The sequence below is a fragment of the Microtus pennsylvanicus genome, chromosome 2, assembly GCF_037038515.1.
Source record: "Microtus pennsylvanicus isolate mMicPen1 chromosome 2, mMicPen1.hap1, whole genome shotgun sequence".
Classification (NCBI taxonomy): domain Eukaryota; kingdom Metazoa; phylum Chordata; class Mammalia; order Rodentia; family Cricetidae; genus Microtus; species Microtus pennsylvanicus.
In genome coordinates, this window is record NC_134580.1 from 133,593,161 (window position 1) to 133,607,643 (window position 14,483).

The 14,483-nt window shown below is 44.1% G+C and overlaps 2 non-coding genes across 2 annotated transcripts; both read left to right on the top strand.

Moving 5' to 3' along the window:
* Positions 1–570: 570 nt before the first annotated feature.
* On the top strand, positions 571–703 carry LOC142845289 (small nucleolar RNA SNORA71). Its single transcript, XR_012909850.1, has one exon. It is a non-coding gene; the product is annotated as a small nucleolar RNA SNORA71 (small nucleolar RNA).
* A 744-nt stretch (positions 704–1,447) lies between these two features.
* On the top strand, positions 1,448–1,581 carry LOC142845290 (small nucleolar RNA SNORA71). Its single transcript, XR_012909851.1, has one exon. It is a non-coding gene; the product is annotated as a small nucleolar RNA SNORA71 (small nucleolar RNA).
* The last annotated feature ends 12,902 nt before the right edge of the window (positions 1,582–14,483 follow it).

Below are 14,483 nucleotides of genomic sequence, written 5' to 3' on the forward strand. Positions count from 1 at the left end.
TGACTCATACTTCACATCACCAAAGGAAGCCAGGACAGGGACTCAAACAGGGCTAGAACCTCGAGCAGGAGCTGATGCAGAGGCCATGGAGTGGTGCTACTTACTGACTTGCTCCCTTGCTTTCTTACAGAACCCAGGACCACCAGCCCAGGGATGGCCCCACCCACAAAGGTTTGGGTCCTCCTCCATCGATCAATCGCTAGTTAAGAAACTGCCCTCGAGGCTTGCCTACAGCTGGATCTTATAAAGGCATTGTCTCAGTTGAGGGTCTCTCCTTTCAGACAACTCTACTTTGTGTCAAGTTGACAGGAAACTAGCCAGGGCAATGTCTTATGTTCCAGAAAGCAGAACAAGTAGGCTGTTTTCCTTAGTGTCAGGAGACCCCCCCCCCCCCCCCCCCGCCAGTTCCACAACCTAAGAAATCTTGCTGTGTGTCTTCCTTCTGTTTCACTTGTTGGCCGTGTGGAAGGAATTTTTATAGGATTAGATGTACCTCCTCAGTCCGTATACCCAGCTGAACTGGCTGATCTCAGCTTCTGCATTTGACAGCAAGCCCTCTGCCCTCTCTGCTCCTGCATTTGTAAGTGATCAGGGGGAGCCCATGCCCTGGTCATTGGTAGTGCAGGCAGAGGAAATGTGGAAAAAATGGTCCTGTGTTGGGAAGGTCCACACCATGCCTTCCAGTGCTGGGGGCTTTCCCGTATGTGATTTCTCAACTCTACATACACTTGGGCCCCTAGGCCATTGGAGCTACCCCACAGGCACATCATTGCTGTCACTGGGACTTTTGCTTTCTGCCCTGGGTTTTAAGGTCTCCTAGATGGGCAGCAAGGTTGTTGCCAGTCCACAGTGGCATACTGCCACACACCCACTGCTTGCATCATTGTGTCCTGTTGGGGGGGGTCACTCAGGTCAGTGATGTAATTGGTGGCGGCTGCCCTGCCATAGACCATACACAATGTGCATTGAAGGAGTCAGAGGGAACAATGGGTTTGTTCTGGAAATGAGAGCCAACAGTTTCGGGATGCTTACTGTCTGGGGACTCCTGTGCCAACCCGTTTCCCCATACCCGCCATGCCCTGCTGCAAGCAATGGCAAGCCTGGTGCTTATCAGCATCATGTTGTTTTCAGGTGAAGCCACTCTCTACAGAAGCATCATGGGAGCTGTTAGGAGCATTCTAGACCCACCTGTACTCGAGGTAGTTCTCTTGTCCAGTTCATTCTCTGCAGTATTGGTCCCTTGCCTCTGATACAGTGCCATGCAGCTTGCCAAGGGCTTTGAGGGATCATATAAGGGTACACTAGACATGGAAAACTGGGTCTGTCACTCTCAGTCAAAGATCGACTCAGAACTTCATTGCCAGTATTTGAAAAAAAGAGAGAAGAAGGATGGTAGGTGACTTTTGTTCTACTTGAGCACATATGTCTGTCCCAAGTCCTACTAGTTCCCAGCATTTAGAAGTGGCCACGGAATGTCTGTGCTCTGGTCCTCCACAATGCAGGGAGCGGAGCTTCTAAAAGCCATTTCCCGTGTTTGAAAGGTCCTGTCCTGTCCCTCTCAAATGCTGGCATCTCCTCACACTCCTGCTTCCCCCTTGCCCGCCAGTTCAGCCTCCCCGAAGGACATGGGCTACTGTGTAAAAGTCAGTGATGGGAGACATCTTGTTTATGTTCTTTTTGTTTTGTTTGTTCATTTTGAGACAGGGCTCTACTATGTAGCTCTGGCTTGGCTGCCTCTGTCTCCCAAGTGCAAGGATTAAAAAAGGCATGTGCCACCATTCCTTTATAGGAGATATTTTGGCTTAGCCTTTCTCAGCTTCTCTCCCTGCTATCAGAGAGCAAGGTTTTGATACTTTAGAGTCTAGAAAGGCCAGGGTGGATTACACATATGTGTAGGTGGGTGATATGTACCCACCGCTACAAGGTTTTCCTAGAGATGCTACATTTTTCTCTTTTTTTTTGAGAGGGTCCCTCTTTATAGTACTGTATCCTACTTTATAGCCCAGGCTGGCCTTGAACTCACAGAGATTCTCCTGCCTCCACCTCTAGAGTGCCAACCATGCCCGGCAGAAGTGATCTTCTGGAGTTGGTGTGCCTTTGAAGAAATGTTATTCAGTGGACTAAGGAGGGAGCATAAGAGGGATGGGCTTTGAGGTTGAGATACCAGCCATTAATAATAGCATATAGGGAAGACTGCTGGAAGGAGGGACCTTGGTGGGAGGAGCCCTGAGAGTGAGCCTCTGAGCTGCGTCTTTGCCATTTATATGACTGCTCAGTTGTCCTGCGGAGAGCTGTTTTAGACAAACAGGACTTGTTTTCATGGTGACTCTTTATCTCTCATTAATTAGGAGCATTCTTACCGGCATCCGTGTGGAAAGACCAAAATAGGAAGACAGTGTAGGGAACGTGGCCCTAACTGTTTCACCATGATCAACGGCAGGAGTCTCATCCAGGTGAGCTACAGTCAGGTAACTGGGTCGGGAGATGCATTTTGAAGTGGAAATTATAAGCTGCTGGCTTTGCCTGACTTTCTGCCTTAGGCTATTGTGGTGGTGTCTGTGGGTGCCACATAGCACGGAGAGCTAGGTTCCTGCCACACAACGTGCCTCCAGACCTTGCTGCCATTGGCTCACCATCGAGGAACACCCTTTTATTTGGTGAGTATGCAGAGGGAAGAGCCTTGACTCTGGAGACTTGGGGACCAAAGTCAGAAAGACCCTTAAGCTGGTTTTGTAACTCCCCTTAGAACCACAGAATGCCATGTGGCACCAAGGTCCTTGTTCTCACAGGTGAGCACCAGGGAAAAAAAGGAATATTAAGCACGCAGTGTTGTCTCTTCAAAGGAAGAGATATATAACTGTTTTCCACCCAGAAGGCTGGGAGTGGAAGTGCTTAATATTCTACTGACCTTCGTGCTATCTTTTTGACCAAGACCGTGCCAGATCCTCCCCCAGACTTAAGATGTCACACATAATCAATCAGATGGGTGGTGGTGGTACATGCCTTTTATTCCACAGGTCTTGTATGGCAGAGGCAGATGGATCTCTGAGTTCGAGGCTAGCCTGGTCTACAGAGTGAGTCCAGGACAGCCAAGGCTACACAGAGAAATTCCTGCCTTGAAAAACCAAAAATAAATAAAAAAAATTTTTAAAAGCTGTCATGTGTACTCAATCTATAGAACCCATCTTTATGGAGATGTCACGTGTATTCTTTTGATGTATTGGGCACACAGGAGTGTGTTAGTTATCACCAGAACATTGTTTCACCAAATTATGCTGGTGTCAGACTCTTGAAGTTTGAACCAACACTTAGCCGGGCGGTGGTGGCGCACGCCTTTAATCCCAGCGCTTGGGAGGCAGAGGCAGGCGGATCTTTGAGTTAGAGGCCAGCCTGGTCTACAGAGTGAGTCCAGGACAGCCAAGATTACACAGAGAAACCCTGTCTCGAAAATAAAACAAAGCAAAATAAAATAAAAGTTTGAACCAACACTGGCTATTGAGTCATGTTGAACTAGACTTGCCCTTTTCCCTCCTCTGGCAAAAAAAGATCATTACTCGGGTGGCAGTGGGGCTAATGCGGTGGTACCTATGGTGGTGGTGCTCGTGGAGGTGGTAGTAGTGGCCGTGCCCGCTTGGGTAGTACTAGTGTTAGTGGTGCCGATGGCGGTAGTGCTCGTAGGGGTGGTACTGGTGGTGGCGGCAGTGGCATGGGCACAACTGGCGACCAATGTGAGGGACTCAACTCTTAGAGAAGGTAAGATTTTTCTTTTAATAGACTCGGGTCGGAGTTCGGTCCTGTCACCAAGAGATTACAACTGTAAGTAAGAGAGTAAAATAAGCTTGGGTTCTTCTCAGCCTTCTGAGGTAAAGCATTCTATACAGTTACTGATAATGTTTGTTTAAGACCCAAAGGAAGAAAATATTGAGAGCAATAGCTCTGCAATGTGATGTCTGTAAAATTCAGTCCATGGCTTCCTGACCGAGAACATTGGAACTGTAACCATGAGGTGGGGGTCTACAGAGAAAGTCCCAGAACAACAACTCTGTCTTGAAAAACCAAAAAGAAAAAAAAAAGACAACTGGAAATGCATAGGAGCTAATGTAAAAAGGGCCCATGAAAGAGGAGATAAAATTCCCGTGCCAATTATTTTCCAAGCTGGAGCACAGTACTGTATTGCTCGGACTCGGGAGGATCATTGAAAAAAGAATTTTTGTTTCCTCTGCAGGCCAAGTGGACTCCACTGCTCCTGGAGGTCACCCAGGTCAGGGCATGTTCATGTTGCTGTCACATCATGTGTCGCATCCATCCAGCCACACGCTCTCAGTCTTGCAAAATAAGGAATTTTATCTCGTCTTCACATAAAAAATGGAGACTTTCTCACTTCAGGCCTTTCAGGCACTGGGAGACCAAATACCACCCAGGTTCTTTGGTATTTATGATTTCTAAAATTTCATTTTTTAAAATTTACATTTTTATACAACATAACAAAAAAATTTATGAATAACAATGTGAACAAGCTTCACATGAATTTAAGGGAAAAAAAGGGGGGCAAATTGGAATAAAGAAAATGTTTTAGAGTATTTCTTCTGGATAATATGGTGGCCAAGGACTGAAAAGATAATTGCATATTTCTCAAATTTCTTTGGAAGGCAGAAAGATTTAAACCAGAAATGTAATCAGTATGAGTTAGATTATTTTAAAGTTTTCGCCTAAAATTATTTTTGGTAAAGACTAAGAACCTGTTAAATGTAGAAAGAACTAGCACCTTCTGGAAGGTTCTTCCTCCGTGGAACTGGTGTACACATTTTTGTTTTGTTTACAGTACCAGCTAGACATGTTCTTTCATGCTCGCATGGGAAAGCACAATTGTTTTTTCCTTCAGGATTTTCTGTGATTGTTTCTCAGTACTTCTGAATATACTATTAACCTAATAGGAGAGTCTTCTTGAACTCAAAATTAAAATTGCCCTAAATTTTAAAGATTCCCAAATCTTACATAAATAGCCTTAGGTTTAAATCTTTATTTTATTTTTTTTTAAGATTTATTTATTTATTATGTATACAGTATTCTCAGTATTCTGTCTACAGGCCAGAAGAAGGCACCAGATCTCATTACAGATGGTTGTGAGCCACCATGTGGTTGCTGGGAACTGAACTCAGGACCTTTGGAAGAGCAGGCAGTGCTCTCAACCGCTGAGCCATCTCTCCAGCCCCGGTTTAAATCTTTAAAAGTTAATGACCATTGCGAATTAAGTAAGTTCTACTTATGTTTTGGTTTTGTGCTTCCCTGAGTCTGACATCAATGATCAGACTCTTGACGAGGGAGGAAGTTAGAGGAGGCTCATGCACGCCTATCCTCTATTGCAGGCTTATTTCATACAGTATTCTAAAACTGATTAGTAGTGAGTACTTCTCACGTCAGCTTGAGTCTAGAACTAGGGCTGTCTGTCTGTAGCCTTCTCTGTCGGGTGTGCACCAAAGGCACGCACAGTGCCTCCTGCTGATTAGTCAGCTGCACAGCACAGCTCCAGGCAGGACACGGGGTCCTGAGGGCTCCAGGAAAATTCCTGGTGTCATATCTAGAGCTTGATTTTATCAAATAGTTCCTTATACATTTCCTTCCTAGGACTCCCATTGCAACTGATAATGAACCTGCTTGTACTAGCAAGCACTTTAAAAAATTTTGCAAGGTATGGAATATTAATCGTGTTACTGTAATTCCTTACAATCGTCAGGGTCAAACTATTGTAAAACAACACTATCAAATACTGATACACCAATTTAAATCCCCACAAACTATGCTACATTTAGCTATACTAACTTTCCTTTTTCTCACTTTAAAAGATAATGCTTTTTCTGCTTCTGACGAGCATTTTGCCCTAAAGGAGACACAACCTAAAGTATATGTTAAAAAGCAAGATCTAACTAACCACTAGAAAGGGCCCGATGTTTTAACATCGAGGCAAGGCTTATATCTTACAGAAGAGAAATGAAGTCCCAGATGGCTCCTGCCCTGACATATCCAACAAGGACAGCATCCTGGAGACACCAGACAAACCAAGTGCCTACAGATAGATGACAAAGCCATCAAAAGGAGATGTCCCAAGAGGAAGAGGAAGCCAATAACTTGGGGCAGACATCAAGACTTTAACTTGTCAAGCCAAGACTTTGGGGAAACAATAAGGACATAATACTACTGACCCCCAAAACAATGCTGTTACATTTACTGACTATATATTACCTGTTAATTCTCAGCTTGCCAGTGCAGAATCCAAATGCCTTTTGTCAAGGGGACTAAAAGACACCCCTGTAAGGGGAGAGAATGTAATGTTGTTTTGCTATGCTAAAAACTGTTTTTATCCCTTGGCACCAGTTGTCTGGACAAAAGAGAGTATACAAATATCTAGTCACATGCATGGGGGATATTTCGGTTGGACTAATCTAACTGATTAATCCAAATGTAATAATACAGATTTTAACGTAATATCTGTGCTCTTTAGAAGGTTCTGATAGTGGAAATTTTAATTGTATGAAGATGAAAAAGAATATCTGATGTATTGCTTACTAACGTTGAACCAGCACCATCTGCTGGTCGTGTTAAATCCAACTGCCTTCTTGCCTATGTATGGGTGAGGTTCTATTTTAGAACCATACCCTGAAGTTTTCTGTGCCATGTGCCACCATCCTCTTCCCCACCTTAATACATTTTGAAGTGTGCTGCCCGCTTGTTCTTGCCTTCCCAAGCCAGCCCCTCCCCCTTCTCCTTGTGCAGTAAACTCCCATGAGCACCCCAGCCTCCAGCTGTGTCTAGTTAATGTGTTCTTTCACTGTGTCCTCCACTGGGCAGCTGGCTTAGCAGTGTCACCTCCTCCAGGAAGGGTACCCCCCACCCCTGGGTCACATCCCATACTATTCACGCAGGCAGTTCTATGACTTCACAGAGCAAACAATCCAAAGGGCAGATTTCTCTTTCCTAGGACTGACCTTGCATGGGACAGGGCCATGCCCTTGACTAAAGGACTAATATGGTGTGCTGGAGAAAGGCCAGGGAGAAGTTAGGAAGCAGGGAGGTGGACTAGGAAGTCTGGAGGAGTGTCATTTTACACCGAGTAGACTGAAAGTCACCTGGGTGTCGGGATGGGTGTAAATGATTTTCTCACCTCTGTAGCCCATTTAAGCATCATCACAGTGTAGACCAGGATGGAGAGGAGCTCTCCTTACGGATACCAGACCTAGTGTGATCTTGGAAGGCGATAGGGGCTGTTCCTGGTTATTTATTTCTGCCAGCCTTAAGGTAAAGGTGACAGCTGGGTCTGACCAGGGTTTGCAGTCAGCACCAGGCTGGGCATACCTTGTGACCAGGCTCTACACCTGCCAACTCCACCTCTCCTTAATCTGACCTTAGCAGTAGACCTGGGAAACACAGTCACCCAAGGACAGCCATTGATAGATCTAAGCTATGACCTTTGTTGAGTACTAATGACAAAGATGAACAAGACTACAGATTCCCTCCTGGGGAGCGTCACTGTGTCAAGAGTCTGAGTGATGGGCTGCAGGTAGAGAAATAGAAGAGAAAGAAACTAGGCCTCCACAGCGGCATCCGGGAGAGCAGAGCACTGAAATCTTGCTCCGGGTGAGAGCAGTGTCTCAGAGTCTTACAGGCAGAAGATGATTGCCCAGTTTCCAAATCACATTTATGCAGTAATTTTAATTAGCTTACCATATAAAATTGTAATTCCAGGGGCTGCAGAGGTGGCTCAGTGGTTAAGATCACTTGTTGCTGTTGCAGAGGACCTGGTTCAATTTCCAGCACCCATGTGGCAGCTCAAAATTGCCTGTGACTTCAGTCTCAGGGGATCCAATGCCCTCTCCTAACCTCTAAGGGCACCAGGCACGGACATGGTACTTATGTACCTGGAGGCAAAACATTCATATACATAAAATGAAAAGTAAATCTTTACAAAAATTATAATTTCAACCCATGAGGCCCAGAGGTGCAGTCATCTCTGATTTTTTTAAAGTGTAGTCATGTGATCAAGATTTCTGTCTCTTTTCTTTCCATTTGGCCGCCACTATTCCAATTACTAGAGGGAAGAGTGAGTCTCTCTGTTCATTACTCCCAAACATATCAGCAGAATGCCTAACACCTGGAGGGTTCCATAAACACAAAAGAATGAGGCATAATTCTGTAGGTGGCCTTGACAGCATGTAACAGAAATAGTTTGTGCAGTTCCCTCTGCCTCCGTGTTAACACCTACCACGTCTCCAGGATTCCTGGTCCAGCCTTTGTCTAGAAGCCAGCTAGTGAGAACATACTGGCATGTCAAGTTCTAATGTAGTCACTTAATTGCTGTGGGACCTGGGGCACCTTCTTTTGCCTCTCTGAACCTCAATTTTTGCCAATAAAAGCTGACCACAAATTAGCACTTGCCTTAAATAGCAAGGACTGAATGGGATGACACGTGTTAAATACATGACGGAGTACCCACCTCGTGCTCAGTGCTCAATAAATGTCAGCTGTTTTTGTCTGATGAGATAAAAGGAATAAGAAATACAAAAATGCCCCCACAGTATCCTCCTCTGTTAAGGTGACATCACATCCCTTCTGGTCTGCTCATCTGCAGGCATCTAGTTGTTAGTCATCACTGTTGACTGGTTGAACTTGCACTGAATGCCACACATGGTATTAGCTAATACATGTAATTACCTCATTTAATCCTCACAACTCTGTGAGGCAGATTTAACTGACCACCTTTCACAAGATGGAAGTCAAGGCTTAGAGAAACAGAGACCCACTCCGTGCCCAGCGAGTGGCTCAGCCAGTACTGGCTTTCTTGGTGTGTGCAGTATCCAGAACTGGTCACAAGAGGCAGGGGCATGCCTGCCCACTGGGTGCCAGATTTCCATGGGAACCTGAAATTTGAGGCACTTCGCTGGTCCTTCTAGCTTCTCAGACTGTTGCCATGGTACTCACTGACCAATAAACACATCTGCAGGCATTAAAAATGCAGCTTAGAGGGATGGAGAGGTGGCTCAGTGTGTAAGGTACCTGCTGAGCAAGCATGAGACCTGGGCTTGAATTTACAGTATCCACATTAAAAAAAACACACACACAACATACTGGTGTAGCAGGGTGCAGGCATTGGGACTGGTGGATTCTCACTGAATCTATAAGATTCAGGTCCAGTGAGAAACCTTGTTTCAAAGACTAAGGTGGACAGTGATGGAGGAAGACATCAGATGCCAATCTCTGGCCTCCACACGTATGTGCATGCACACTTACACACAGGCACACAGATACTGCACAAACACACACACAATTTATACACACACACAGGCCACTGTAGGCCCATATCCTCCAAGCATGAGGTGTTGTGAAGTGGGCATTTCAGGTGTTTGCTTTAAGTGTTGATTTTGTCTCTGCCTCCATTTGCTGCCACCAGTAGGCAGCATAGCAGGGAAGGTATGAGCAGAGACAGTCCCTCATATGCTCAAGATTTACAAAATAAATACACCTGTCTTTTCCTCATGCATCAAGGTCATTGAGAAATGTCACTTTGTCATTTGAAGACATTTGGAGTACAGCTGTGGGAGGTGTACTTTAGTGCTGTGAAATCTTGAAAAGGTTTCCAAGTGTGTGTAGGTGGGGTTTTTCTGTGTCCCAACAGTAGCTCCCAAATAACCACAAGAGACTTAATATCAATTATAAATGCTCAGCCGATAGCTCAGACTTATTAATAACTGTCTCTTACAACTTAAATTAACCCATTTCTATTAATCTATGTATTGCCATGTGACTTGTGGCTTTACCTGTCCTCCAACATGTCTTGCTCCCTCCATGTTTTCTGGCGACTCCATTGACTCTGCCTTTCTTTCTCCCAGCATTCTCAATTTGACTGCCCTGCCTGGCTTCAGGCCAGTCAGTTCTTTATTAACAATGAGAGCAACACATTTTCACAGTGTTCAGGATTATTTCACAGCAATTGTGTTGGTTTAAATGAAAATGAGTGCCATGGGCTCATGCTTGAATACTTGCTCCCCAGTTAGTGGAACTGTTTGGGAAGAACCAAGAGGTGTGGCCTTGTTGGACAAGATGCCATTGGGAGTGGAGTTTGAGGTTTCAAAAGTCCTTGCTAGGCATTCTCTCTCTTCTCTCTCTGTCTGTCTCTGTCTCTCTCTCCTGCCTGTGAACCAGGATGCTCTAGCACCATGCATGTCTGCTTCTGTCCATGATGATAATGGACTAACCTCTAAAACTGTAAGCAAGGTCTCAGTCAAATGCTTTCTTTTATAAGAGTTGCCTTGGTCATGGTCATGTTCTCTTTACAGCCATAGAACAGTAACTAAGGTAAGCATTATGGGCTGGACATGTATGGCCTCTGATGTGTATGTTGACACCCTGGGCCCCATTGTGACTGTATTAGGAAGCAGAGCCTTGGAAGGCATCTGCTTCTTTTCCTGTGGCTGTGATAAAATAATATGACAAAGGGAGATGGAGATGTTCTGACTCACTGTCCAGGTTATAGGGGAGAAGCTAGAGAGCTGGCATGCTGCATCTGTAGTCAACAAACAGGAAGGGGCAGACGCATGCTGCTCAGCTTGCTTTCTCCATTTCTACAGTCTACAATCTCCGCCCAGGCAATGGTCCTTTGTTGTAGGAGGCTGCTTGTTTGTTCCTGGCTGTTCAGCCCTGAAATAACCACATAGAAATTGTATTAATTAAATCACCACTTGGCCTATTAGCTCTAGTTTCTTATTGGCTAGCTCTTACATCTTAATTTAACCCATTTCTATTAATTTGTTTATTGCCATGTGGCTGTGGCTTACAGGGCAAGGTTCCATCCGGCATCTGTCTCTGGCAGAGCTACATGGCTTCTCCTGACTCTGCCTTCTTCCTCTCAGCATTCAGTTTAGTTTTTCCTGCCAGGCCCAATACAGCTTCTTTATTAATCAATTGTATTCACAGCATTCAGAAGGGAACCCCACATCAGTCCTTACCACAATTAAGATGGCTCTTCCCACATCAATTGACCTATGAGGCCTATTTCCCAGGTGATTCTAGATCCTATTAAGCTGACAACACTAGCCATCCCAGAAGGTAATTAAGTTGCAATTAGGCCCTGAGGGTGTGGCTCTAATGATGGCTTTTGCATCTTCCTGAGAGAGACACCAGAGTTTCCTCCCTCTACCAAGCTCAGAAGGCAGGAAGGCAAACCAGGAACAGGCCCCTCACCAGGAATTCAGTTGGCTATCTCCTTGAACTTGGACTCTGGGCTTCCAGAACTTTGAGAAACAAGGTACCCAGTCCATTGTGTTTTGACACAGCAGCCAGAACAGACTGAGAGAGCGACAGGCTTGCTGTTCTGGGAGGACAGACAAACGTAAGAATTGTGCTTTGCCAACCAAGGATGCCCGGGGCACACCATCTGGGCTGCAACAGGCCAGGGGTATTGATGAATTTTTCCCCCCCAAGACAGGGTTTCTCTGAATAACAGCCCTGGCTGTTCTGGAACTCACACTGTGGACCAGGCTGGCCTTGAACTCCAAAGAAACCTGCCTGCCTTTGCCTCCTGAGTGCTGGAGTCAAAGTAATATGGCACCACCACCCGACTGAAGTCATGAATTTGAACTGTGTTCAGAGGTAAAAGCCAAGGCCGGGACCATCCTCCCTAAAAAGCTCAAGAAGGACCATTTGTAGCACAGAGCCTTGAACTCATCCTGAGACAAATGTGAGTGTCAGTCAGTCATCACATCCAGAGAAATTCACTCTGTACATGAGTACTCTGAAGAGGAAAACATGGCAGTGGGTAAACTTGGTCTGGGGTCCAATTATTTATTCTGCAGTCTGACACTCATGGCCCTGGCTAGTCCAATCACGTGACTGGGAAAATTTTAAGGTATAAAATGCTGGCTAACAAGACCGATGAACAACATGGAAAAACTTCAGGTACCCTTGCTAGATGAGTAACTGGCTGCACAAAGTCACCTGATTCTTTTTGATAGCATCAATCCTGCCCTATGGGTTGGAATGAGTTCAGCCAGACCCAAAGAGAGCTGAAACCCTGATTTGCCTCTCAGTGGGAGAAGCATCAGTTACAGTATAATGAAACCTGTAGGATGGGTGAGACCATTGATTGATGGCCATCTCTGGACAACATTCTGTCCTGAGAGCTCAAACCATTGGTCCTTCCTTTTTTCCAGGATGATACCTTTCAAACACTATACAAAGTGACATTTTAACAATTTATATATAAATTTATACAATTTATATATAAATGGTTCTATGTAAATACAGTTATTCTGCACTTCCAGGTAGTGATTGTGCCGTGGAGCAAATGAGAATCAGACTGTGAATGAAGAAAACAGTGTCTTACTCTGCCCAGCAGCTCCTGTGTCTGTTAGTTTATTATATGTTTGCTGTCCTCATGTTTCAAAGTGTTCAGATATTTAATCTTTAATTTCCCCTCAAGGAAGATGTGTGCATGTGTGTGTGTGTGTGTTTTACGTTGCTTTAAGTGAAGCCCTCACAAAAAAAAGTATACAAAAAAATCACCACTTACAGAACAATTCACTTGACTCTAAACTTACATCAACCTTTGACACTAAACTTTACCTTCTCAGCTACATAGCAAGTCTTTATCCTTAAAAGCCATATTTTAAGGTCATTAAGTAGTGGTGTCTATTTGAATTGTTATATTGATATAATTTTTTGTTAAAACATTTAGGTGAGAAAAAAAAAAGAAAAGCAAGCAGCATTCCTGTAGAAGACCATGCTTTAAATATACTAAAAATTGCTGGGCGGTGGTGGCACACGCCTTTAATCCCAGCATTAGAGGGGCAGAGGTGGCCAGATCTCTGGGAGTTCAAGTACAGCCTGATCTACAAAGTGAGTTCCAGGACATCCAGGGCTGTTTCACAGAGAAACCCTGTCTTGAAAAACCAAAGACAGACAATATATGTCTTACAAAGTAATAGTAACTAAATCAGGTTCTGGCATAAAATAGACACAATGACAGTGGGACAGAACAGATAATCCAGATATAAATGTACAGAATTACAGCCAACTGATTAAAAAAAGATTTTATGTGTATGTTTTCCTTGCATGCATGCATGTGAGCACTGTATGCATGTATCATGCCTGGTGGTGAGAAGGGAGGGTTGGATTCTCTGGAACTGGGGTTACACAAGGTTGTGAGTTGCTATGTGGGTACTGAGAAATGAACCTAGGTCCTCTGGAAAAAAAAATGTATATGTTTAACTACTGATCCATCTCTTCATCCCCCAGCTAACTGAATTTTGATGAAGGCAGAAAGGAAAAGTCCTTTCAGACCAAGGCTCAGGAGCTAGACATGGTGACATATGCCTATAACCTTTAAACTGGGAGAGTGTGGCAGGATGGTCATGGACTGGAGGCCAGTCTGGGATCATAACAGCATCCTGTTTTTAAAAACTGCAAGAAATATGGATGTTAATATGTAGAAGAAAGAAACTAAACTTCTATCTCTCACTATATAAAAAATAGCTTAAGAGACTAGAGAGATGGCTCAGCAGTTAAGAAGAACACTTATTACTCTTGTAGAGGATTTAGGTTTGGTCCCCAGCAACCGCATGAGTTCCAGCTCACAGCATCTGTAACCCCACTTCCAGTAGAGAGAAGTTTCTGTCCCATCTGGTCCTGCAGTCATTCAGTACCAAATAAACACACAGAGACTTGTATTAATTACACACTGTTTGGCCTCTTAGCTCAGGCTTATTATTAACTAGCTCTTATAACTTAAATTAACCAATAATTCTTATCTATGTTTAGCCACATGGCTTGGTACCTTTTCTCAGCAAGGCATTCACTTCTTGCTTCCTCTGCATCAGACTTATGACTGTATTTCTGCCTTTCATCTTCCCAGAATTCTCCTAGTCTGGCTGCCCTGCCTATACTTCCTGCCTACTGGCCTACTGGCCAATCAGCATTATAATAAACCAACATGCGTGACAAATCTTTACAGTGTACAAGAATATTATCCCACAGCAACTCTCTTCTGGTCTCTCCAGTCACAGGAATGCACATGGAGCACAAACATACATATAGTAAAAACACTCATACATATAAAAGAAAAAAATCTAAACAACAACAACAAAACAAAACTCAACCAACCAAACAAAAACCCTAAAACTTAGAATGGATCAAAGGCTTAAATACAATCAAACTACTGAAAGAAAACACGTGTGAAATGATCTGAGCTTTGGTTTAGGGAGAGTTTTTTTGTTTTTCAAAAACAAAAACAAAAAGCAAAAAGCAAAAAAAAAATTGTCAATTGAATTGCATCAAATTACAACTCTCCTGCAGAGCAAATGAAACAGAGATGTGACCACCTGTGGGAGGGGGAGAAAGATTTGCAAACTATTCATCCAGGAAAGAGGGTTAATCTGTAGACTATGTAAGAAACTCAATTCAATAGTAAAAAAGCAATTAATTTGATTTTAAAATGG